This window comes from Manis javanica, chromosome 6 (assembly GCF_040802235.1).
Source record: "Manis javanica isolate MJ-LG chromosome 6, MJ_LKY, whole genome shotgun sequence".
Lineage (NCBI taxonomy): Eukaryota > Metazoa > Chordata > Mammalia > Pholidota > Manidae > Manis > Manis javanica.
Window position 1 is genome coordinate 37,823,225 of NC_133161.1, and position 24,743 is coordinate 37,847,967.

At 36.0% G+C, this 24,743-nt stretch overlaps 1 long non-coding RNA gene across 1 annotated transcript; it reads right to left on the bottom strand.

The window, feature by feature from the left end:
• Positions 1 to 10,315: 10,315 nt before the first annotated feature.
• Positions 10,316 to 18,748, bottom strand: LOC140850074 (uncharacterized). The gene is made up of 3 exons (XR_012132815.1): positions 18,605 to 18,748; positions 10,622 to 10,670; positions 10,316 to 10,418 (listed from the first exon to the last, which is right to left on the bottom strand). It is a non-coding gene; the product is annotated as an uncharacterized lncRNA (long non-coding RNA).
• Between the last annotated feature and the right edge of the window lie 5,995 nt (positions 18,749 to 24,743).

Consider the following 24,743-nt stretch of genomic DNA (forward strand, 5'->3'; position numbering starts at 1 on the left):
GTTGCAATCTCCTCTATAGCAGGGGCTATCACTTACTAAAAAGGAAATTATATTTCCTGTTCCAAATACAGTCAGAAGCTCATGTTTTAATTTCCTGGAAAAAAAATTTCCATGCACTTAGCATGTGCTTATTTATATAATAAGTGATGAAAGAAAGTGGGGCATACTTTGAATAGCATAATGTAATTCTGGGATAACACAAAGAACCACCCTGAATCCCATGCAGAATGCACGGACTAGCATGCAGAAGAGCCCTTCCAAATATGCCAGAGATATGGTCATGCATATGAACTACAAATATCTTGTCATATTGACTGAAAACATATTTCTCCAGGGAAACATGAATTTTTAGATAAATAAAGACTTGAAATTGCCTCATGTAAATTCAGATTAGGATTTGTTGCAAAAAGAATATGCCACAAACTTTCAACAAAAGTTCACTTTTGAGAGCATTTGGGATTCTGGATTGACAGACAACTTGGACTATGTGCTTGTGTTTTTAGCTTTCACAGTTTGGTTTGCACTATTAACTCATTAACTCTCATTTTCTTGCAGCTGAATTCTGATCTATCTGGAGGCAGTGCATGAAAAACTAGCCTTGTTTCAGGTTCTAGTAATACATGAATTTTTATTTTTGTGGTCTGAGGAAATAGAGAAAACACATTAAAACATGCTGTAGAGGTGAACAAGAAACTCCTTATATAGAAGTTTCAAAGCATACTTAGATTGAAACCTATTTCAGGGTACAAAGAATTCCATGAAACCTTACTCTCTTCTATTTTCTTATTTTTTTCTTAGTATCTAGAAAAACAAAAAAGAAAGAAAATTTTACTTTATTGATTTAAATAATGGGTTGTTATCCCTTAGATGCCAGATGTGGCTATACCTACCTTCTATGAATTCAATCATTAAAATTTTATTGAACACCTTAGATGTTCCAGAAACTGCAAATCCCTAGGCATACTGTGAGCAAGGCAGATAAGCACCCTGTGTTCACAGTTTACATTTTGGAGAGGTGGAGCAGTGGAGATGAATGGATGGCAAATAAACAGTAAGTAGATCATTACAGGGAGTGGCAAGTATGAAGGCTATACAGAAGTTGATAGTAGAAGTGGAGAATGACGAGGTAGGAGATAGACTTCAGATAAACTGTGCAAATTTAACTGGATTTATCTAATGGCATAAAAACTGACAACAGACCCTACTGGAAATTATTAAAGTAAAGACAGGCAGGGATTATCATAATTCCTGAAAAAGACACTTTTCTTTATCTTTCGATCTGTTTCTCCAATAAGTTAAGGGGGTGAATGGCATCTTAGTCTCTCTTCTTCATAGCTCTAGCAATGTAAATGCAAGCAATGCCAACTTCTATGAACACCAAGAGAAGATATATGAGTGATTGGGCATTTGTCCTGACTTCTATTACCCAATATCAAGCACCCTTACTGGGGAGCAACAAGAAGTGGCCTAGCCAGACTCTCACCTAGGGCTTAAAATGGATCAAGATTGAGATCCACAGAATGGACAGTCAGAGAAGGGAATTGTCCTGAGACTATAGAAATTAGGCAAGTTAAGCAAAAAACTAGCCGTGCATGACAACTGGCAGGAGGGAAAGAGAGAAAGAAGCAGCAAAACAGGACAGGAGACAGTAGCAATCAAATCAAATATCTGAACTAGAGAGATTAAATAGGGTGAAGACATGAACAATTTCTTAGGTTCGTATCAGCCACTCCGAGCAGCTGAATCTTTGCTTCCCTCCTGAGTTGGGTATATGCACAGGTAGGAACACCACAGCCAAGTACTGTCTGTCTGATGTCCCCCACACCCTTGCTGAGTCCAAATTCATTATAACTTTGTCTTTTGATTCCCTTTCCTACCTTTCTCTTTCCTCAGGGCTAAAATCAAGGAAGTTGAAAAGCCTAGGCAAGATGGCTTACCTCCATAAGAGCACCCAGGTACATAAGGTGACTGGTGACTGTTCTCAGGTTACTGTCTACACAGAAGTGTTTTAACCAATAAAATTTTAAACAAAGCCCTGGTCTCAGAATGGGCAGTCATATTTCTGCCAGAAATAGGTAGAAAACTATCCACCAGATATTTTGTTCAAACTCCAAGATGAAAAGCTCCACATCATAGAGACAACTTAATAGAATATATGACTTCAAGTTTCTAGATTTTCATATATACAAATCACATATTGCTTCCTCTAGTAGAATTTATTGCCCTAGATTAAGAAAGATTTCTAATACAGTAGAACCTGGCTCTTCAGCATAATCCACTATCACCTTCTCATTAGCCCATCGTCACTCAGCTTACTTTAGATCTACAGATCAGCCAGCCAGCATCAGGTGCTACTGATAAGTCAGGACCTTGTTTACACTCAAAGTTTAAGAAGATGTAGTGTTGCTAATGTAAATTCTGCAATACATATAATTTAGGTCGAATATATATATATATATATATGAATCACAGTAAAAAAAGTTGAATAGAAAATACACTGGGATATGGAGTTATCTCCACATTAATATTCTGTTCTGCCTATACATATACCAGGCACATGTGCCAGAATTTTTCTTCCAAAATGTTTGCTTGTTACTCACATAGTATCCCCAGAAAGAAAATCACAAAAATAAAAGAAAGACAAAGCAAATTAAATGTAGTTTTCTCTCAGTACCTCCTTCTTTCTGTTTTGTATATCTTGATTTCTAGGTAGATCATCTAGCCTCACTCAGACCCCAGTCTCTGAATAATTTTTTCTTTTTCTTTTTTTCATCTAGAATCACTCGGGGGTGGAGGTCTGGGGGTGGGAGGAGGATCCTTGAAGGTTTTTCTAGTCTGAGGAACCAGCTTAAATTAGGCAAGATTCATATAAATATTACCATCCAATTCTTTTAGTGAACTCTATTATATTGAGAGTCATTAAAAATCCCATGGCTTCAAAGCTGATTTTGCTCTATGGTGCACTAACCCTGTTCAAATTGAAGGCAATACATTAAGAACAGAAGACCCAGGATGGGCTTCAGAAAGCTTGTTTCAATTTGACTCAACACTGCAAGGACTCCGTGCAGCATGATAAGATAATTTATGATAAAATGAATATGGACTAAAGGCATGCTGTTATGAAATACCAGATGGACCTTGTGTTAACTCTTCAAAGAGAAATGCTCACAGCTTGGCGAGGTGAAATTGCTACATAAAAAAAAAAGAGCTATAGAAAATTGTGAGTGCTGAGTTCCTGGAAGAAAGAGCCAAGTGAATCTGGATGTCTTAGTAAGAAAGAAAGAGATAAGTAAGAAGAGTCAATGGAGCAGACGTTATTGGGGCAATCCGTCAAGAAACTAAAAAGGGCATCATGATATGTGAGGTTACCAAACTAGACACTATGTTTGGGACAATAACTTGCACTTGTCTCTCTAAAAAGGCTTTTGAAAGAATTATATATCATGAATTGAAAGAATATAAGCAATATTTTTAGGAGCCTGCAGTGTTTCCTTTTTCTTTTTTAAAATTTGGTAAGTATCTATTATAAACAAAGCTCATAAAGAATATTTATAAATACCCATATCACAAAGAGGTAAAAACAGATAATGTCAATTTTTGACATTTGATTTATATTTAACTTGATAATTGAAAAGCATGCATAATTAAAATATTTGACAGAGCAGTACCACTTTTTATTATAAATCAGTAGCAAAAATAAAATTTGCCACCATTTATCAAGTGTCTTCTTTCAAGGCACAGTCTTGTGTCAAGCATTATGCCAAATGATTTCTACTACATTATGTATTTCACTGTAAAACTTTCCTGAGATGTGGGTATTATTCGTTCCATCAAAAATATACAGAATTAGATATGGAAGATTTAGGGAATATGCTGAAGGTCACACAGATGTCTAAATCGAAAGTCCACATTTAACCAGTACACTATACTATTTCTCAATTGGCAAGTATTTTAGGCACAATCAAGTAAGCCCTTAAAATTCCAAATTCACATTTTTATCTAGGGTTTCTGAGCATACAGGTCCACTGCAAAATTCTAATGAAAAGATACATATTCATACATGCATAATATTTTTCACATTTAGCTGAACATTCAGTTTGGGGGCACATACCATTCTGAAGGAAATATGCTCAGTTCTGAAGTGTTCACAATGAAAAATAACAAAAGCTCTGCCCTAAAAAAATTTAATAACAATTTATATCAGGATGCTAGATTGAAATTATATCTGTATCAGTTTACATTAATGTACTAAGGACTGAAAACCAGAAACAGGAGCCAAAGTGCCCACAATCTAAAGACTAAGTTACTGATGGCAACAAAGGAATGGATCTCATTTCATAACCCCTATTTTAATAATTAACACAGGAAAGAAGGTTTAGTGGATTCTAAAACATTTAGGTGAAAAGTGACTTGGGATCAGGATATTCATTCTAGGGTAAACCACTGCATTACCTATTAATTACAAAAAGGAAAAGATATCTTTACGATAGAGAGGTCTGGTATGTACCATTGTACTAAATGATGGACTAGAGCATCCCTAATAATGAGACAAACGGGCATGCTTCTCCCAGTGTGATGTTGCATACACATGATGGTCTCATTTCAAAAAGCTTCATAGAGAAAATTATAAAGACAAATCTGGACAACTGGCCTTCAATAATGTCAGTATCTCAAAAGAAGAAGAAAAAAAGGGACAAGGAAGGGGGAGGAAAGGAAATTGTTCAAGAGTAGCGAAGATCAAAAGTGATCAGACAACTAAATTCAATGATTGATATTTCATTGTGTTCTGATTTTTTTTCAAAAAGCATAGCTGTGAAGAACATTGCTAGATATTAAGAAATGTGAATTTATATAATAGTATCCTATCAATGTTAAATTTTTTGGGAGTGAAAATTATTTTGTGGTTAATGTAAGGGGGACACCCTTATATATAAGAGAGATATGTGAAGTGTTCAAAATAAAGTGTCATGATGGTTGTAAATTGCTCTCCAGCAATTCACCAAGATAAACATATAGATGATAGATAAGTCATTTAACAAAGTTTCTATAAAGACTGCTATATAGACCATGATATATAATCTATACAGAAGGACTATATAATCTATACATTTGTTTAGTATCAGGTTCTATTTAATATATAGTACATAAATTTATTGAATATTAATATATATATGATTTATTATACATTATATACTAAATGTATGCTAAGTAAAATACAGAAAGGATATAGCATAAACTACATGGCATACTGTATAGAGTAGGATGACATTAAATAAAGTTTATAGATAAGTCAAAAATATCCTATCTCAGTGTACATATCTACGTAGAAGAGATAAACAAATCAAGTATATTCTATATTATATAGAATGAGATATTTTATCTCATTTAGAGACTTCAAAGAGATTATGTAGAGATTTATATATACATGTATATATAAATATATAAATACATATGTATGTGTATTTTAAAGAGAGCTGGTAATACATGATGCATGACTGAGTTGTTCCTGCTGCTCTCAAGGGGGATTCCCTCCTACTCACTGTAAGACAAATGAAGGAGCTTTAGAAGAACCACTGAGACAGGCTGGAATGTATTCCCCGATGTCTAATTCCCCTAGGAGACTCTAAAGGGGAGGTAGGTATAGCTAGAACACCATTGAAAATACATTGACTTAACCACTCATGGCACAAATGTTCATGGCTCTCTTGGACCCAATTTAGATCTACACAAGGACTTACAGAGAGGCAAAGAAGCCCTAACAGAATGGACCTACCAGAATCGCAGGCTGGGATGGATGGTTGTTCTCACATGGATGCACTGCTTGAGTCAAGTAAACAAAAACAGACAACATGTATCTCCTTGAAACTGAAAATTATGTGCAATCCTAGAAGATATTCTTTTTCCAAAAGAAGTGTTCTTTTGGAGGTGGGGATGTTCTTGTAAAGAACAGGTTTGGCATCACTGACCAGCAAGGAAAGAGAAGAAAACACATGGAAAGGACATTTCATACCTACAACCCTGACTTTGAATTGGGGGAGACTACATAAGGCAAACAAAGTGACAGGGAGAGGAAACAAGTTCTTAGTGGCCACCAAATGCAACTTAGAGACCCTGTGATCTGCAAGTTTCTGCGGTGACCAATAAACAAAAGAAACAACAGATTTAGTGAGGGCTTAAGATGATAACCCAAGAAAAGATGGCGAACAGCCTTTTGCTAAGTCCTTCCCTATCATCTGCCCACTGCTATTTTTCAAAGAAAAGGTATATCCAACTAAAGATAAAGCAATATTCATTTAGGAAGAATTGCAAGATATATGAATAAAAACTCGGGGAAAGTCACTAAATTTAAAGCCATAAGGACATGGGTATCCAGGCAGAGAAAGCAAGTCACTTGGAGAGGGCACACCCAAAAAAGTCATTCTGGTTTCAGACTTCACCATACAATACAAGGGCAAGACAGCAGAACAAAGACTACCAGATTCATAGGGAGTATAACCCAGGGTTGAACACCCTGCTGGGCTGTCCAAGTGTAAAGCCAATACAAGTAGTCAGCCAATATCTAATCATCCAAGAACACACGAGGGCAGCACTTCGGTACTGGATAGACTCATAAACAAGAAACCACCAAAGCCAACATCGAGGCAACCGAAGCAATGAATTCAAATAAAGAGCTCAGCTTTCCGTTCAAAGCAGACTGCTGAGCTCACACATCGCTGCCGAGACCTACCAGAATAGAAGATTAAAAGTGCCAAAAAGAAAGATCTGAGAGAGAAGATGCTGAAAGTTGAAAGTGAGAGAGAAAACTGTAGCCCAAACTATGCTACGTGAGCCCTATCAGACTTTGAAGGTTGAAAGGCTAATTCTCAATGTCTTGAGGTAATTTTCTTCAACATTGCACACTCAGTGGACATATTAAAATGTGAGTTTGACTAAAGTGTTTACGACTTCATTAAATATTTGAAGAAAATAGAGTGAAACCTTTCTCCACAGGAATAATTTACTGACACTAATAAGAGGAAATGGAGGACAGTGGTGTTACATCAACTCTTTCTCATTCCATCTTGGACTCTCCCAGGCAAATGGTCTTCCATTGCTACATTAACACGTAACTTCAGAGAGTAGTCAGTCTTAGATGTGGTACTTTCTGATGCAAGGATCCATGACTGGATAAATACACATTATACAGTATATCAAAGAAAAACTGCCCGCACAGTTAAAAACAGGCAAAGAAGACTTTACTCAAGATTACTGACATAGAGAAAAGAAATTGAACTCAATTCTGCTGAAACAAAAGAAAGGAGAGAGTGAGTTCATGGAAAGGCACTCAAGGAAGTGAAAGGGGGGTTTGAGCAATGTGATCAGGCCACCTGTGTTTCCTAATTGGCATTTATCAAAATCAGGCTCCTACCTTCCCACAGAGACTGAGAAATAGAGGCAGCATCTTCCTTTCTGGAGGATTATATTTCAAAAGGATGGTTCCCAGGTCTTTGAGAAAGACATTCCTGGGCTCTTAAACTGGCAGGAGACTGGGAAAATATTTACACCTAAAAAATTACTGGCAGGAGACTGGGAAAATATTTACACCTAAAAAATTACATAGAGAATTTACAAATTTTCTAAAGGGAATACTCTAAATAAAGGGAGGTCAGGGATGTTGAGTCAGGAAGCCCATTAATGTTTAGTCAAGCAAAGAGGAATTGGGCAGGCATTAGGGCCTAAGTCTCACTGGTGACGGCTGCATGAGACTGTTGAGCAAGTCTGTCCCCAGGAGTGTGAAAACCAAACTTAAGGGAAAAAATAAAACAAAACAAAACCACACAGAAGAGGAGTTTTTCCAGATTGTTTCTTCAGGCATATTAGTGACATGGTCAGTGGCCAGAGACTAGAAAGCCCCTCTTCCGCATTCCCAGGGACCAAGGCAAAGCTTTTAAACTCTCAGCTCAGCTACAATGAGGAAAAAAATGTGAATTTCTACTTCACAAAAATGTGAGGGTTAATAGGCAGTATTATAAAACCCTTCACTGTTTAGATGTAGAAAAAAATATTTAAGTAGAGAACATGGTTCCTATAAATTCAGATGAAACTATCAGGAAGTTTGTAAAGGGCCAAAGTACATTAAATGTGAAGAAAAAGAGTATTAACTCTTCCTTCATAAAGACAGCATCTGCACAAGCCCTTCATTACATGGTATTTCATTGTGACCCAAAATGAAGAGCTGTCATTCGTGCTGTGGAAATAACAGAAGAGCAGCAGGGGTCACACATCACAGAAATCAGTTCTATAAAATGGAATTTCCTTTATTTTTGCTCTTGCCGCAAACTTCCTAAGTTTTTTGGAATTTTAAATGGAGTGCCTTACTTCATATTGTTTTTAAAAAAATACACAGTAAATTATAGAAAATTTCAAAGTGCAAAAAGTAAAGGAAACAGTATGCTCACCACCTTGGAAGACAACACATGGACGTGATTGCTTCTAATCCTTTTGGTCTGAAAATATTCTGAGAGTTCTAAACACAGAACATGTGATTTTATATTGGTATAGTATAAAATGGCATAGACTGATTTGTACACAAAGTTTGAAAAATAAGAATTTAAGAATCTCACCTGACAGAAATAAGAACCTGTAATATTTTTATCATTCCCTTATAGATTTTTTCCTCCAGGTCAGCATTGCCTTTTCAGTACTGTGTGGAGTGTCCCTCTCTCATTTCTTTAAATTTCCCTTCTTTCAATTTGTCAAGTGAGACCGGAGGGCTTAAATTTCACAGAATTCTTTAGCTAAGGGAGAGCCTATCTTTAGTACATGTCATAGTGATTTTTAAGTGTTGTTATCTCAGGGACACTTATTGGGCTTAAATGAAATGATACTATAAAATTTGGCCATAGATAAAAGTCTGCCATTGGCTTACTAATTTTTATTAGTTAAAAAACATGGCCGAAGTTACTCAGAATACATTTTAAAGATGTAGAAAGTCATTACTCAAGGTCTCTGGTGATCAAAGTGGCCTTTTATGTTGTTCTGTGCAACTTTTCATTAGAGAAAGAAATAGTTGCTCATTAATCTTCCCACCAGTATATCATACTGCTGTCAATTGGTGCCTTCATGAGAGCTAGAAAATGACACCTGTTGCAGGAGAAAGGGGTACAGTACCATGGGCACAAATGATGGAATGCTGACCAAGAAAAATCACCTGTGTGTCTCTCTTCAGGCAGACACAGTTCTCAAGGGTGTTCCTTGAGGAGAGGACCCTGGGCCAGATGTAAGTCCCTTCCTGCCCATTCAGTCACATTTGTGCAGGGTGCAACTATTTTACATTATATAAATGTATAGATATCTATTTATATATTTGTGTTTAGACATGCCAAATTACATTTTTACATCTACACACTTATCTATACTTAGAACCAAATTATTTTAGGTGTTCTTCAAACACAGCAAGAGATGATAACCTTAATGTAGAGTAAATGATATAATTTTGTGCTTATGGTATAAGGCACATTTTTCTGCTACAGTAAAAGGTACAGAATCAAGAGGAATGATTCAGTAAAATATTACAGGCCTCAGGTTTCCATTTAGAATATAGAAGTAATCTGACATTTAATCTGACCAGACTATCTTAATTTTGTATAAAATAAATAAGGCTCACTTGAGCTTGGTGTCTTCATATTCAAGTTATTCTCTAATTATTATGCTCAGTGGCCTTGAATTTACCAAGAAAATGTAGGTAATGTATCTTCTCTTCTAAATCATTGCATATGTATAGACTCTTTTTTGTGCCTTACATATGAAACATAATCACTACAGGTTAAACCTCATTTGCCCACTAATCTTTTTTTCCCAAGAGATCATGGTCTACTTGTCATATATTTTAAAATTCTACAGAAGGATCTCAAGTCCATGTGATTTTTGTAACTTTGTAAGCAATAATCATTTATCCTGACTTCATGAATGCTTAAAAGTTTTTCCTTTATCTTTCCTAAAAACTTTTCCTGGAGTAGATTTAGGTATGACTACATTTCCTTTGATTTTCAATCAATACGGTAAGTCTTTTAAATCTATATTCTCATCTTATTAACTCAATATTTTAGTTATATTCTTAAATACTATTTTTATTCTAATGCTTAATTTAGGATCACTTTTAATTTCAATTCTATCATTGTCTCTATCATGTAAATCTTTGTATTTTCCTTTATATTCTTGGAGAACATTGTATTTGTTCCTACTTATTTTATCTTCTACAATGTCATTCTACTATGTATTTTCTCTAATGTAATTTTTAATTGTTATTGCATTTTTTGCTTTGCAAACATCTCACCATCTTTCCATTTTCCTCATTTTGTTTAACTTTTCACCAAAATTTCTTCTCTCTTAATACACTCTTGAAGATGCAGAACATTTTGCTGTATCTTGTGTGAATTCTGAAAAAAAATTACTCTCAATGACACCTTTTTTCAAGTGAAGATGATACTCCCATTTTTTTATTCCACAGCTTTGTTGTTGTTCTGTTTTTATAGGCCCAAGTTGCTCTTTATTTTCCTATTTACTTACTTGTACATGAAAAGTACAGTCTCAACCCCTGCCTAGACTCAACCCCTGCCAGAAGATGGGGCAGACAGCTTACCATGACTGTGCTCAATTCCAGTTTAGGTGCTTAGGGTTCCTTTTCCTGGCTTAAAGAGAGAAGTCAATTAATGGGATGAGATTGTTTTTCAATTCCCAGTGCTTATCAAGTAGTCATCTCTATATTTCTACTAGATTAAATAGAATCTTTTCTATGCCTGCTTTGTGAATCTCTAAAACCTTGCTATTATGAAGTATATGAAAACAGAAATCTTACTAGTTCAGCCCTTACCTACAGCCATATTTGAGGGTTTATTGCTGTCACAATGCTTATGTAATCACCAGTCTCCTCCACATTTTTTTCCAACCCCGTTTACAGAAATTAATCTCCAAATGAATATAAGAAGTGTAGAGACAATGATCTGAGGACAGTGACCTGTTACCTTAAAAAACATCACTTCTACCATTAACAACAGTTTGCTCAGGCTTCTCCTTGATCTGAACCTGGTCTACGAATCTAGAAACTAATACTGAGAGAGGGAAAGGATATTCTTGGCTTCTATTAAGTGAGTGGATTGTTCTCTTTGCGAAGCTAAACCTGGGCATTCATCAGATGTTTCTCTCCATCTAGTTTTATTGCCCTTATGCTTAGTGGAAGTGGAGTAAAGCAATCAATTGCCTGTCAGCCTTCATTTTTTGGGTTGTTGTGAATGTTGATCTTTCCTAAAAATTGTAGTTTCTCCTCTCTGCTTGTTCCTAATCACCAGTCTTATCAATGCTCCAGCTAGGCCTGCACCAAAAGCCTCAGTTAAGTGCCTTTGCTATTTCCAAGCCTTGCTGATGTTGTCTGAGATTTTCTGAGGTCAAATGATAATCTGCTAACCAGGATACCCCCAGCAGACGCCTGGATTGTCAGCAATTTCAAAAATAAATAAATCGGTGAACAAAGCTTATTTCTAATCTTTTTCCAAACCCAGAATTCACTTAAATATTACCATATAAAGCTATGATAACTATAGATCCTTAGTGCTTGGGGGCAGAGATGCTGTGTGCATGCACATGCCCTCACACATGAACACATGCCTTCATGTACAATATAGGCTCCCTTACATGTAAACATATATATGCCCTCACCCATGAATATGCTCATTTGAGACCTAAGGCACTTAATACATATTCTTTGTTACTCTCATAATAATTCATCAAGGAATTCAGCACCACCATTCAACTGAATTCAGTTAGTCATTCATGAAGTTTACTAGGTACCCACTATGAGCTCAGCACTGAAATGGAGGCTCAGAATGGTAAGCACTAATAAATGACTCAGTGATTTGGTGAGTGTCAAATCCAAGTGAAACTGCATTATCTATGTGTTTTTTAGTAATCCATGCTAAAAATGCATGGTTGACTTAATTTCATAAGTTTTTTCCCTAAGAACACTTTTCTCGAAATTTTTTCCTAGCAAATTCAAATAGAAATATAATGACTTTATCTAATAAAACTCTAGTTGGAAAAATTACATAGAGACTTTTCATCAAAAACTACCTTAGAAATGTTGAGTATATTAAGGTTTAAATTACTGACTTGGGAAAATGATGGCAGCAGAAAAGTTCTTGACTATCAATACGAATCCCACCCCCTCCATAACAACTGACAGAGCAACTAGAGAGGAAAACCAAAACCTCACCCAATACTTCTGCAGGAAAGTAGATGCAGGGTATCCCTCAACGTGAAAATACAAACTGGGAAAACTAAGGCACCAAGAGCAGGGAGACCCATGTGGGATCTGCAGCGTTAAAAAGAGGCAACCGTTAAAACAGGGGACTTCAGATGGCCGGAGACCCGGAAATCCAGGAGCACAAACCTGAGTACTTGACAGGCCATGTGTGACAGCAGCCAAAAATGGCAGAGAAGTTTGTGGGCTGCGATTTGCAGGACAGTAGAGGAGGACCACAGTGGGGTCAGATGACGGTGGAGTGATCTGGGCCTTGCAAACTCGGGAAACTGACTAGTGAAAGCTGTCATCTACACAGAGAAAGGTCTACACCGAGAAGAAACCAGTGGGAGTCAAATCTAAATTAAATAAGAAAGGGACAACAGAGACAAGGGAAAGTTTCAGACAAAAGAGGAGGTAAGAAAGGTTTCCATATCACAGAATATACAAGACCACAGTTTTGAACACTAGTCAAAATAACAGAAGTAATTTGGAAGCTATGAGATAAGAAAGCTCTCTTGGCTCATCTTCTCACAAGAACAGAAGAAAAATGATCACTCTTAAACATAAGTATCAGAAAATACTTATGATAAAACACCATTCAAAATTTATGTTTAAAAAATAAGGTTCAGAATAATGATCCTATAAACAAATGAATGCACATCATAAAGATGCCTGAAAAGATGAAAATGCTAATTTAGGATTTCAAAATAAGCTATAAGGAATTAGGAAAATGATGAAGAATAACATATTCTGATGTACAAAGACTCAGGATTTAGTTGATTAGAGAAAAGACTTGAAAAGATAGCTGGAAAAATATAGGAAAGATTTACAAATAAAAGGACAACTACTTTAGAAATAAAGAACTAGAAGAAACACGAGAACAAGTAAACACTGGAGAGAAATATATTTAAAAAATAGCATTGGAAATGAGGAAATTCTAAAAATCACAATAAATGAAAATATAAACATGCAAGAGATAGTGATAGAAATAGAGAGAGAAAATAGCCTGTATGAGTGTGTGTGTATGTATATGTATAGATATACACATACACATTAAAAAAAATACCAATTTAATAAACTTTGAAATAAAAAGAAACTTGAGGTTACAACCAGAACAGCCACCACAGAAAAATACACTGTGATAAACCTTAAAGACAACAGAATCCATGGAGCAGCCAGGTAAAGAAACCAAGTTACTAATAAAACAGAGATGAATTTGACATAATTTGTTCACAACATTTCATGACAGAAGAAAACATAGTAACAAAGAAACAGAGAGAAACTGTTAGCCAATGATTTAATATTTAGCACAGACGACTTCCATGTTTCAGATTTCATACAAAATATTTTGAAAATTCAAGAGTTCCAAGAATATTATGCTTATAAACCCATCCTCAGGCATTTACTAAGAATGGGATTCTGATCACCAAAATGAATTGAGTAACTGTGACATCAGCACTAGCAGTAAACAGTAAATGAATATTTAACTGAAAACTTAAAGCTAAATGGTGTTTATAATAGAAAACCATAGTATACAATGATGATACATTATTATACACAGCTATCAAGAAAGGTGAAGAATGGAGAGAGAATATGAATGATAGATCAAAATTAATTACTACTTTATAATTATTAACTGAAAAAGGATAATGCTTTAAATTAAATGCCAAGAGAGAATAGGGAAATGGAAAGAGGTTATTAGTTACTTTCAGTAATGCTTATGGTAGGGACCCAAAAGACAACATCCAGGAAGAAAGGGTTTGTAGTTATAGGGGTAATGGTATAAAATAATAATTAGAACAAAAATACAAGCCTTCCTAAGTACCAAAAAAAAAAGTTTTGATGAAGGATTAAAAACTTTTCAGTGTTTACCTCTAGGGGAGGTAAGAAAGAGGGTCAAAAAAACAGAGATAGAAGCTAGACTTCTCTGAATGTACCTTGTTTGTAGATATGACATAGCAACAAGGAAAATACTGCACATTATTTTAGTATTTTTAAAAGGCAAATTCTAAAGATCTAAAGCAAGGCAAAGAAAATGAACACAACTATGTACTGAGGTTTAGCAAAATAGGGAAACTTATTTTAAATGACTTTGAAACACAGCAATTTTTACAATATATGCCAGGTGAGATAAAACCAGAGTAGAAAAAGAACTGAAGAAAAAAAAATGGTATTAATCATATTGCCAGGGGCACTGTTTATATTTTATTCTGAGTGCATTGCTTGTATTTTATTCTGAGTGCATTGTATGTATATCATGGGATGAAGCAAATGAATGATTATATTGATTTCTTTGAGAACTGAGAGTTTCATCATGAGACAAAGAAGATCATATATATATATATATATATATGATCAATGCAGTTAAATAAAAACCCTATAGTCTTAAAAGTGAATAGATTCAGTAAGAATTCATGATGTAATTTATTAAAACAAACAAACAGCTGTTCACTGAATAAGCCTTAGAATGACCAATCCAATAGCAATGAGTAATCTTTAACAATAAACAAATAACCCCAGCACCCAAACTACTTTTAATACCATTTCCCAGAATCTGGAGAAATGGTTGATTCCAGGTCCAGGACATAAAAATGTATAAAATGAACCTGGCATTTCTTGAAATACCAGAAAATGAGGAAGCTGTTGAAAAACAGTCAAAAGGACATACAAACCAACTAAAAGTAGCTCCCACTGAATGAGGATGGGACAACTGAACATCCATGTTTTAATAGATGATCTGGTTTGACATATCAAAAATATATAAAATATATAATAAAAAAATTCACTGGTTGTATCTAGAGAATGCTGAGACCCAGTCTGTTATTTTGAAAACTAGTAAATAAAGGGGAAAAAGCAAACTGAATCTGTACCTTAGGATACGTAAGTAGTTGATAAGGAGAAGTATTTCTTTATAGAAATAGCCTCCCTAATAAATGAAGTGGGAGTGATAGAATTTTAATATTTTAATTCATCAATTAAATAATGGATCTAGGCAATAATCATTAATGGCTGTTGTTATAAAAAAAATGAGTTAGCCAGATACCATGTGCTTCCTGATAGATGGAAGTACGACACATTATTGGAAGTATTGTCAAAAAATTCAAGTTAAGTCTAAGCAGCTCTCAGGATCTTACTAACAATTTACAGGAAAGCCGGTGGTATAGTGGAACATATTAATTGACACACTGGAATACAATCAGGAAAATTTAGGAAACTATATAGAATTCATGACCTGATTTCTCCAAAGTAACTACAAGAAACAAAATAAAAGATGGGAAGGAAACCTATACAGCAAAAGAGACTTCATAGTTATATCAACCAATTCTAATTGCTGAGTCTTATTTGAATATTGATTTGAAACAGATAAAATCATTTCTGACATACTCAGAACTTGAACACTTACTAGTACCTGATGCTCTCAGGAAATTGTTAATTTTTAATATAATAATAGGTCTGTGGTTCTGTGTTTCAAAATGTCCTTATGTTATAAAGGCACATACTGAAATAATACTGCATTAAAACAATCTGGGTGAGGAAAGAGTGGGTAAACAAAACAAGATTGGACATGAGTTAATAATTAATGAAATTGAGTGATAGACACATAGAGCTTTCATCTTATCCTTTATGCTTTTGTATATATTTGAAATTATTTATAAGTTTTTTTAAATATAGAAAAAAATCATCAAAAGGAACACACTAGTGGGTGGGAGACTAGGAGTCTCTGCTTATTAAAATAAATTTAACATTGTTTTCAACTTCTATGACAGTATTTGAGTAAAAATATTTTCATTCTTTAAAATGTTTGAAATCAACAGCCCTAAGTTTAACTATAGAAAATAAGAAATAAAGAGTCTTAAATCTGTAACTGGTCATTAAATCTGTTTGACATAACCAGGAAAAAATCCTCAAAACACTGCCTGTAATACATAAATAGAAAAATATAACTCACTAGAATGCTCGTGGCTTATATTTTTAACAAGTACTTTTTTATCCAAGGAGATAAATTTCTTAAGCATTGTTCATTTTCTCTTCAAAAGCATGAAGTCTCAACACACTTCATTAGCATGGAAATGTTTTTTTTTTTTTTTTTTTTAACAGCAGAGCGAGGCTTTAATGATGGTCTTGCAAGATGGGGCTGGTGAGCAGGCACCGGAAATGTTTTTTTTACGTGCAATTTACCCCCCCTCCCGCCCCAACCCCACATTACCTTATATATCTTTTACTTTTAAAAAGCAGAAACATATTAAAGGACACATTTTTAAACTATGTAAGATCTCAACATCTCTAAACTGGAATAAAATCTATCAGATATATGGTAACACATTAAAGCAAGAAAATAATTGTAAACTTAGAAAGCCCTATATTTTATGCATTCCTAGAAGATTTAACCTACATTTACTAAAAATTGAATAAACTGTCATTGGTGAGTTTATTGCACTGTTTTGAGGAGTCATTAGTCAGTACAGCAACATATTCTGATATGACTGAACCAGTGATCACAGTACTTGTTGAAAATAAAAGTATCATTATAGTCTCCAGAAACTATTTATCATAAATTCAAACAAGATGAAGAAGAATAACAAGCAGTAGGGAAGACAGGGAAGGACAGAATAAATATATTATTTCTCGTTTCCTAATTTAACTATACTATCTCCATAAGAGAATGCTGACTCAGGACCCAAGGAAAAGCTCATAAAAGAGCAAATAAGCAAATATGGGGGAAAGGATTGGTCCTAATGGGAGACTGATTATCCTAATAGCACCCAGTCTGCTCTGTAACTCCAACAACTACAATCTCAGAGAATCCAGGTCACACTGTCACATCACGTTTCTGTTGTGACAGAAACTTCTTGGAAGACCTAGGAGTATCTGAATACCAGTTCCATAATCATTATATGCAATCATTGGTAATCTCATGGGAGAATTTTAAATTATAAACAAACCATTTTGGCTTCTACCTTAAATGTGCTTTTTGGAGAAGAGTATGTATGTAGAAAAGAAATGTATGTAGTGGATGCACCACACAGATCCCTCTTCAGGAATAAGGGACCTGTTCTGCCAGCCCTCTCAGGGAGTTACCTTGGTAGAGGAAGCCACCTCACCAAAGGCCATGCCCTACTCCCAGGACAGACCTCATCAACGACTGACCAACATGGGGATATAAAGGTGACACTATGCCAATTCAGGACAACCCTGAATGGATCTTCCGGGTTCCAAGTTCCTCATGGGGTGACTGAGGACTTCAGTGACATCATACCACAGACCAACTTCTCCCTCTGCCAGGACCTGCTTGCTTTTTTCCCTTCTCCACTTAGGTATGATTCTAATGGCACTTTCTAATAAAAAACATCCTCCATGGTAATTTCTGAATCAGATTCAGATTCTTGTTTCTCAGGTATCTGTGACAGTAAACATCAAAAAGTTATAGGTGCAGGGGACAAAGTCCATGTAGAAAAGACAACAAAACTGAATAATGCTAAGTAGATATTAGATTAAGGTATGTCCCCAAGTGCCATTTGTACAGCAGTTCATCTTTAAGTTGCAAAGAACCCCTCTAAGTTATAAAGTTTCTTAGTTACTGATCACACAAATATAAAGGCATAACTCCTATTTTCAAGGAGATACAGTCTAGTCTAAAACATTACTATTTTTTTAAAAGTGTATTTTGATGTTCTATATTAGAAAGCTTGTAAGGAGGTTTAATGACTCAATATAGAATATTGAATTTACATAATATCACTGGCTAATCCAATTATATTGGCAGAAAGATTGAGGATATTTCTTCTGTTTTGTATATTTCCCCACTTATGTTACTATGATTAGTGAAAATAGCAGTTGATATGTACCAGTGCACACTGAAGACTTGTTATAAGTCAGGAACTGTGCAAAGTATTTTATATAATTTGCATCTGTCTTCTCTATGGGACTCTAAGCTCCTTGAAGACAAAGATATATCCAGTATGTTTATACCTCTATATCCCCCAAAACTAGCAGAGAACCTAGAAGTACTCAAAAAACACATATTCAGTGAATGAAGGGTATCACAGGGAATCTCTGAGAGACCCAGAAGTAATTGCTATCATCATCCTCATTTTAGGTGACAGATCTGGGACTTAGGTAAAGGTCACAGAGCCAGGTAGTGACAGACAACCCAAGCAAACACTATTAGGTTACAAAACCTGAAGGCTTATCTGCTGTGTTACACAGACTGGTCTGTGCCGTTTCATAGTAAAGGAAGGGGCAACAGAGGACACAAGGAAAAATATTCTTTGCTTGCGAGCCTCTCTTCTTTCTCACTCTCCACATTCTGTAGGGCTCATTTCCAACCTCAGTTTTTCAAGAACTCTTCCTTGGCCATGCAGCTCATTTTGTTTCTTCTGAACACCAGCAGCCTTTAATGTCCATTCAAAAAAAGAAAAGAAAAAAATCATCTGCAGCCATCCTGCTGACTTTGTTTCTCTATGTGTGTGGAATCCCCCAAACTCCTCAGCTACACTATAAATGCCTAAGGCAAGGTGCCACATCACCGTCCCTGTTTGTAGAGTAGCACAAAGGACTACACAGATCAGGTTCTCTGTAACTATGCAGCCAATTGTTAGATCAGCTGGAATGACTGGCCAATGATATAAATGCACCAATATCAGACCAATATCATCCTTAGGTGCCAAAGACTTGGATGATGGGATAAATCTTATTTACAGTGAAGGTCAGGAAAGTAACAGTTATCTCAGTTGCAAAGAACCCCTCTAAATTATAAAGTTTCTTAGTCACTGATCACACAAATATAAAGGCAGAAGTCCTATTTTCAAGGAGATACAGTCTAGTCTAAAATATTAGTATTAAAAAATGTATTTTGATGTTCTGTATTGGAAAACCAGTCATTCCAGCTGATCTAACAATTGGCTGCATAGTTAGAGAACATGATGTGTGTAGTCCTTTGTGTTATTATACAAACAGGGACAGTGATGTGGCACCTTGCCTTAGGCATTTATAGTGTAGCTGAGGAGAACATCTTTCTCCTTCTCCTTTACGAAATTATTTCCAATGTCACACCTTAGAACTACAGACTAATCCAGCTTTTGGTGTGACTGATCTAAAGGGCTGAACAAAGTAAGAAAATGCCCTGAGCAAAATAAGAATGAATGAAAGAAAAAATTAGGGTAAGAAAAGGTGATGAAGTGTTTACTCCCTCTAATGTACATTTTGCTTAATTCAAAGAGCATTTGGTTTTTAGCTTAGGAGAGACCAAGGACTCCCAGTTCAAAAACAACCCAGTGATTAAGGTCAGCAAACTTTCTGTAAAACAGAATTTAAAAAGCTTCAGATACATTAATTGATCTAAAACAAGAATGGGCCAGATTTTTTAGCACTCCCTGGAAGTAGTAGGCGGAGCCACAGTTAAAATTATCTTTTCCGTTACAAGAATAGTATGAGGTTGACTTTATGCCAGAGCAATTATCTAGTTAATTGCTCTAGAATGAGTACAACCCAGTTTCCAGATATATAACAGCCATTTTGCCAAATGTGATTTGACTTATGCCAGCAGCCTGTAACAGTTTTAGCTGTAAAAGTTACCAGTGGAGCCTTTGGCAGGCTCAAGACTACAGAGAGGGGAGCACAGGGGAGGAGAAAGAAAAGGAATGAGTATCAGCAACTAAAAGCGAGGACTCCAGGAAAGGAGAATGAGGAAAGGAGCATAGACAGTGGGAAAGAAAGATAAAGGGAAATGAATACAAGAAAGGAAAAATGAAGTATGGTGAAGAACAATGGCCCTCTCCTTGGCATTCAAGGAATCCCATATGTTTTTGGCACCATAGATGTTACAGCTTTTTTGAGAACTAAATGAAATAGAGTATATAAATGAGTTAGGCGAAGTGCCAGACACACAGTAACAATGTTACATCTTTTCCTTCCCCCAAAAAGGGGTGTTTGTTGTATGTTCTCTGTAAGTATACAGTGTGGCTAATTAGCAATAATGATAATGTTTCTTTAATTACTGAGAGAGCCTTGACTAGTCTAAGCTTCCGAAGAAAAGCTTTGTCCTGGTAGATACATAAAATACTCCATCTATTATCATAAACTATAAGCTATGCTGGCACTTCATGAACAGTAATTAGCTTTTAGTCCTGTACCAAATAAATTTGGAAATCAACATTATACCCACACACAGAGTCTCTCAATGTATGTAAGATGCATTCATCCCTTCTAAGTAAACTCTTTATGTTATAGCCATTATTGACTTATCAGTTGAAGTCAAACACATGAAAATAAATGGAAAAATACATTCCCAGACCTTATCAAAATCTTAAATAAATTCCCAAATCTCATTGCAATCAGGGTTCAGCCTTTTTCCCTGAAGCCCTTCCAGCAGTTATTACTAAGGAGTTGTTAAATATAGGAACTGAAAGAAGTCCATCTATTACTTTCCCAGACTAGGGTGGGTGGGTGCGTGGGTGTGTGTGCAAATATCCAGTGAATGCTGAAACTGACCAAGTGAGCTGCTAAAGGAAAGAAACATGATCAGAAAGTCTCAACACTCATCAATTGGCTAATCAATCTCTCAATAACTGGAATGAAAATATGACAGATACTGATAAACACATTCAGGTCTTGAGCCGAAATGGCTCCAGAGTATGTCCACCTTGTGGTCTTCAGCATAAAATCCACAAACCCAACTCTTTCATTGTGTCAAGAAACCGTAGTGAAGGGACACCACGCAACACTCCCTGGGTCCCTGGGGCTGAACCAGAACTAGGGAAGGCCTCCCACTCTCAGGGTAGCTCTTCCCCAGCATTACACCACAACCGTTCTAGAGGTCTGAAATAATCACTCGTAATCAACTTCTACTTTTAAAGAATATACACATCTAACAGCTTCTGGAACATGAATTGCAGTCAATAAATGTTAAGTCCTTGGCTACCATTTCTATTCATGTCAATGGCACCCATGGTGTGGAGGAGAAAAAGCTGCCCCAGGAACTGTTCTCCATCTTAAATAAGCATCCTTTGTCTCCCCACAGAAAACTGGCTGAAGGGCTGGCTGCCTCTGCTTCATTTGGCCAAGGTGTAAATGTTTGCTGGTGCGGCACTGTGTTCCTTTTTCTCTCAGAGAGACAGATAAGAAAAGGGGTTCAATGATCTGTTCCTTATTGCAGGTTTCTGCACGTTTTCCTTTTTTTTCTCCATACTTGTTTAATGCCATGTGTAGGCAAATTACACATAAACAACCAGGAAGAAAAATACTAGACATTGGCTGATAACATCGCTTAGCAAAAACGAGAGTCACATCTAGAGGCAGCTGCACTCCAGGTTTCAACTTAAATCACTTTGCACCAGCAACAAGCACTAGGATATTTTTCTTCAACGTAGGGAGATCAGAGAAAAGGCAACTCACAACATTTTGAGATGGAAGGTGACTGGATGAGGTGGGGGTGGTGGCAGGCACTGCTCATCACAACATCGAGAAAGGCTTGAAGTTGAAAGTGGTTTTTGTGAGCCCAGCTCTGAGGGCAGCGAGCCAGCTCACCGTGAAAACACCACTGAAAGCAGCCTGCCACAGAGCTGGATATGGACGTTCTGTAATCTCCAGACACTGCGAAATAAACTGCTATAGGCAGGATCAGGGGAGATGTCTTCCAGGAATAAGGACACATGGCCTAGAAAACACAGCGCAAAGCCCGCTTTCACTGGCATGTGGCTGCACAAGGCCATGATCAGAGAGGGAAGGACGTACCAGTTGTGAATGCACCTAAATTCAATAAATAACATGGCATAAGTGTAAAAAGTATCTCCATGCAATTATTATTGACTTATTTACTGAAATCCTACTTGGTCTGGCACCAGGCCAGCTGCCTTCCTTACATTATATAATTCATCCTTCATACAACCTTTTGAAGTATTTCACCATTTTCGTTAGGACACTGAGGCCTAGAAAAGTGTCTCTTTGCAAAAGAACCATTTTAAAAGAGAAAATAATCATTCCAGAAAAAAAAAATCTGCATATGTGAATGATATGCACATTGTATCAAAGGTAAGTAAAATTGTTTATGAAAAATAAACGTGGGTTTTACAAGCAGTACCATGGGCCTCATTTAAGCGTTTTCAGCAAAGTTTAGAGTCTACATCATATTCTGGACATGGGAAAAGAAAATTATTTGAGTTGTTTTCCTTCTGTTTATAAACAAACAATGACAAAAACAAAAACAAAACTAAAATCAAACAGCTGAGCTTAAACCAAATTGTTCATCCCCTATGAACGGAGCTTAAAAAATATTCAGGAAAAACACCTCAAATTTCTCCACTTTACCATTTGTGCCATCAGCAGTGTTAGGATCATACCTGGAAACTTCAGGGGAAAAAAAAAATGTATGCTCCTCCCTCAGGTACTATTTGCAGAAATCACTCATCTATTGATTCCTGATGTTGCTGGTTTTAGCAAGATAAGGTCCCTAATCCATCCACTAAATGTAACTCTGCCTGAGATGAAATAGCTTTAATGCCAACAAAGATTACTGTGATGTTAGGTAGGAGACGATTGTGTCGTTGGAATTACAGCAGCCCCAGGAATACTTGCCATCTTGTGTTAATTCCATACTGAAGCCAAACATTGACTCTACCTCTCATTGTACTCAAATCTGGGGGGAGAGCAATCATATTTGGGTGCTTAACTCTGAGGAAAGATTTATTTCCCATTATAAACTATGGTGCTTTTCTTTCAACTGGCCTCTCCCTTATATAAATTATTTAGTTGTTCCTAAGAAGCAATCAATTATAAAATGCATCACCAGTTAATAACAGCATTTCAGAGGAAGAAACACTACATTAAATATGCAAATCAATGTAAGCAGCATGTTATCAGAAAACAGTTTAATGTGTAAAAATATGGATCTTAGAATGGAAGTGTGTACACATGTTAAGTATGTCACCTATACATAAACCTATATTTATATATACATAAACATACTGAATACATAGAAACAAGCAGAAAAAAAATGAAAGAGCCTTGAGAAAATTTTATATTTATATCTATGTGAACATACACATTTAATTTTTATGCATTTCAGATAGATGTCACATAGAAACCATGGTATCTGGAAGTTGAAGTATAACCTATAATCTGCTTTGAGTAAGGAAGAAAATGGAAAGCCATTTTCTCACAACACTAATTAGTGGTACTAATTAATAAAGAGAGTATTTTTGCTTGTTTTGTTTTGCTTTTACAAAAAGGGTGACAACACTGTGAACAGATTTTTTTTTTTCCTGGTATATCATACAGTGAGATTTTATAATAAGCAATGTTAGGGAAGATCCAAAATGGTTTAGGTAAGCCAAGAAACATCTGAAGGAATACCCCTCGAGATTTCTCAGCAAGAAACATCTAATGCAGGAAGCAAGACGGAAACAAAATGCGACACCAGGCCAAGACAGGAAGCAGGAGTACAGCCTTTTGCACACAGCAGGCCTGGGACCTAAGCACAGAAGGGAATATCGTCCTTCTTCACATTCCATTCCACATGTCCTCCTTGCCAGTTCCTCCAAAGCAGAAATTTAAGCCTCCTCAGGGCTATTTTATGTCAAGTATTAATTACAAAGTATAACAATATACAAAGATAAGGAAGATGCCCATCCTTGCCAAACACTGTTTATATGAGGACTGTGGGGATAAAACCGATGCACAATTGAGTTGATCCATGAAAAGGATAAAATCTAAGAAAGTTCACCTGAGGAGAAGATTATAATCTGTGGGAGAGATCAGGCATATCTTCACGGGATGAGACTGAAAGATCATGAAATACTGTGGAAGGAGAGCATTGGAGGTAGAAAAAGCAGCCTGAATGTTATCCTAGGAAAAGAAACACACAGAGCCCCTCTTGGGAATGGTGCCTCAAAGCACATGCACACCAACAGTGTGACATAAAGTGGGACGACAGAGGCCTCTAGTGAGTTACTTTCAACACTCTTAGGTGATCAAGAACACACACTATATTTTAATACCTAGTGAGTCAAGACTATCCATATTACCAATCCCTTGATAGTACTAAATTGTTCCAAAGAGTAAAAATAATGAAAACAAGTGAAAATAAGAAAATATTTACTAGAGAACTGCTTATTTAACAACTAAGCTAGTAAAACATGAAGCAAACTGGAGGAGTAAATCAGAGGTTCTTTATCGAGCCTGATATATTTTTACTAACCCCCCTTTAAAAAATGAATTTAACCAATGGAATGTGTACACAAAGAGGAGTAGGTATTATTTATTAGTTTAATGAACTGCTGTGTATAATCACCTTCTGCATGAGGACCTTTCAGTTAGATTCATGTTCCCATGGGATCCTTAAGGTGGTTACAGAAATCCACATAAAAAAGTAAAATAGATTAATCTTCGGAGTGGGAGAGTACAGTAATTAAAAGCATGGGTGTGGGAGTCAGAGAAGCCAGAAGTTAAATCCTGTCAGTGGCACTCAGTG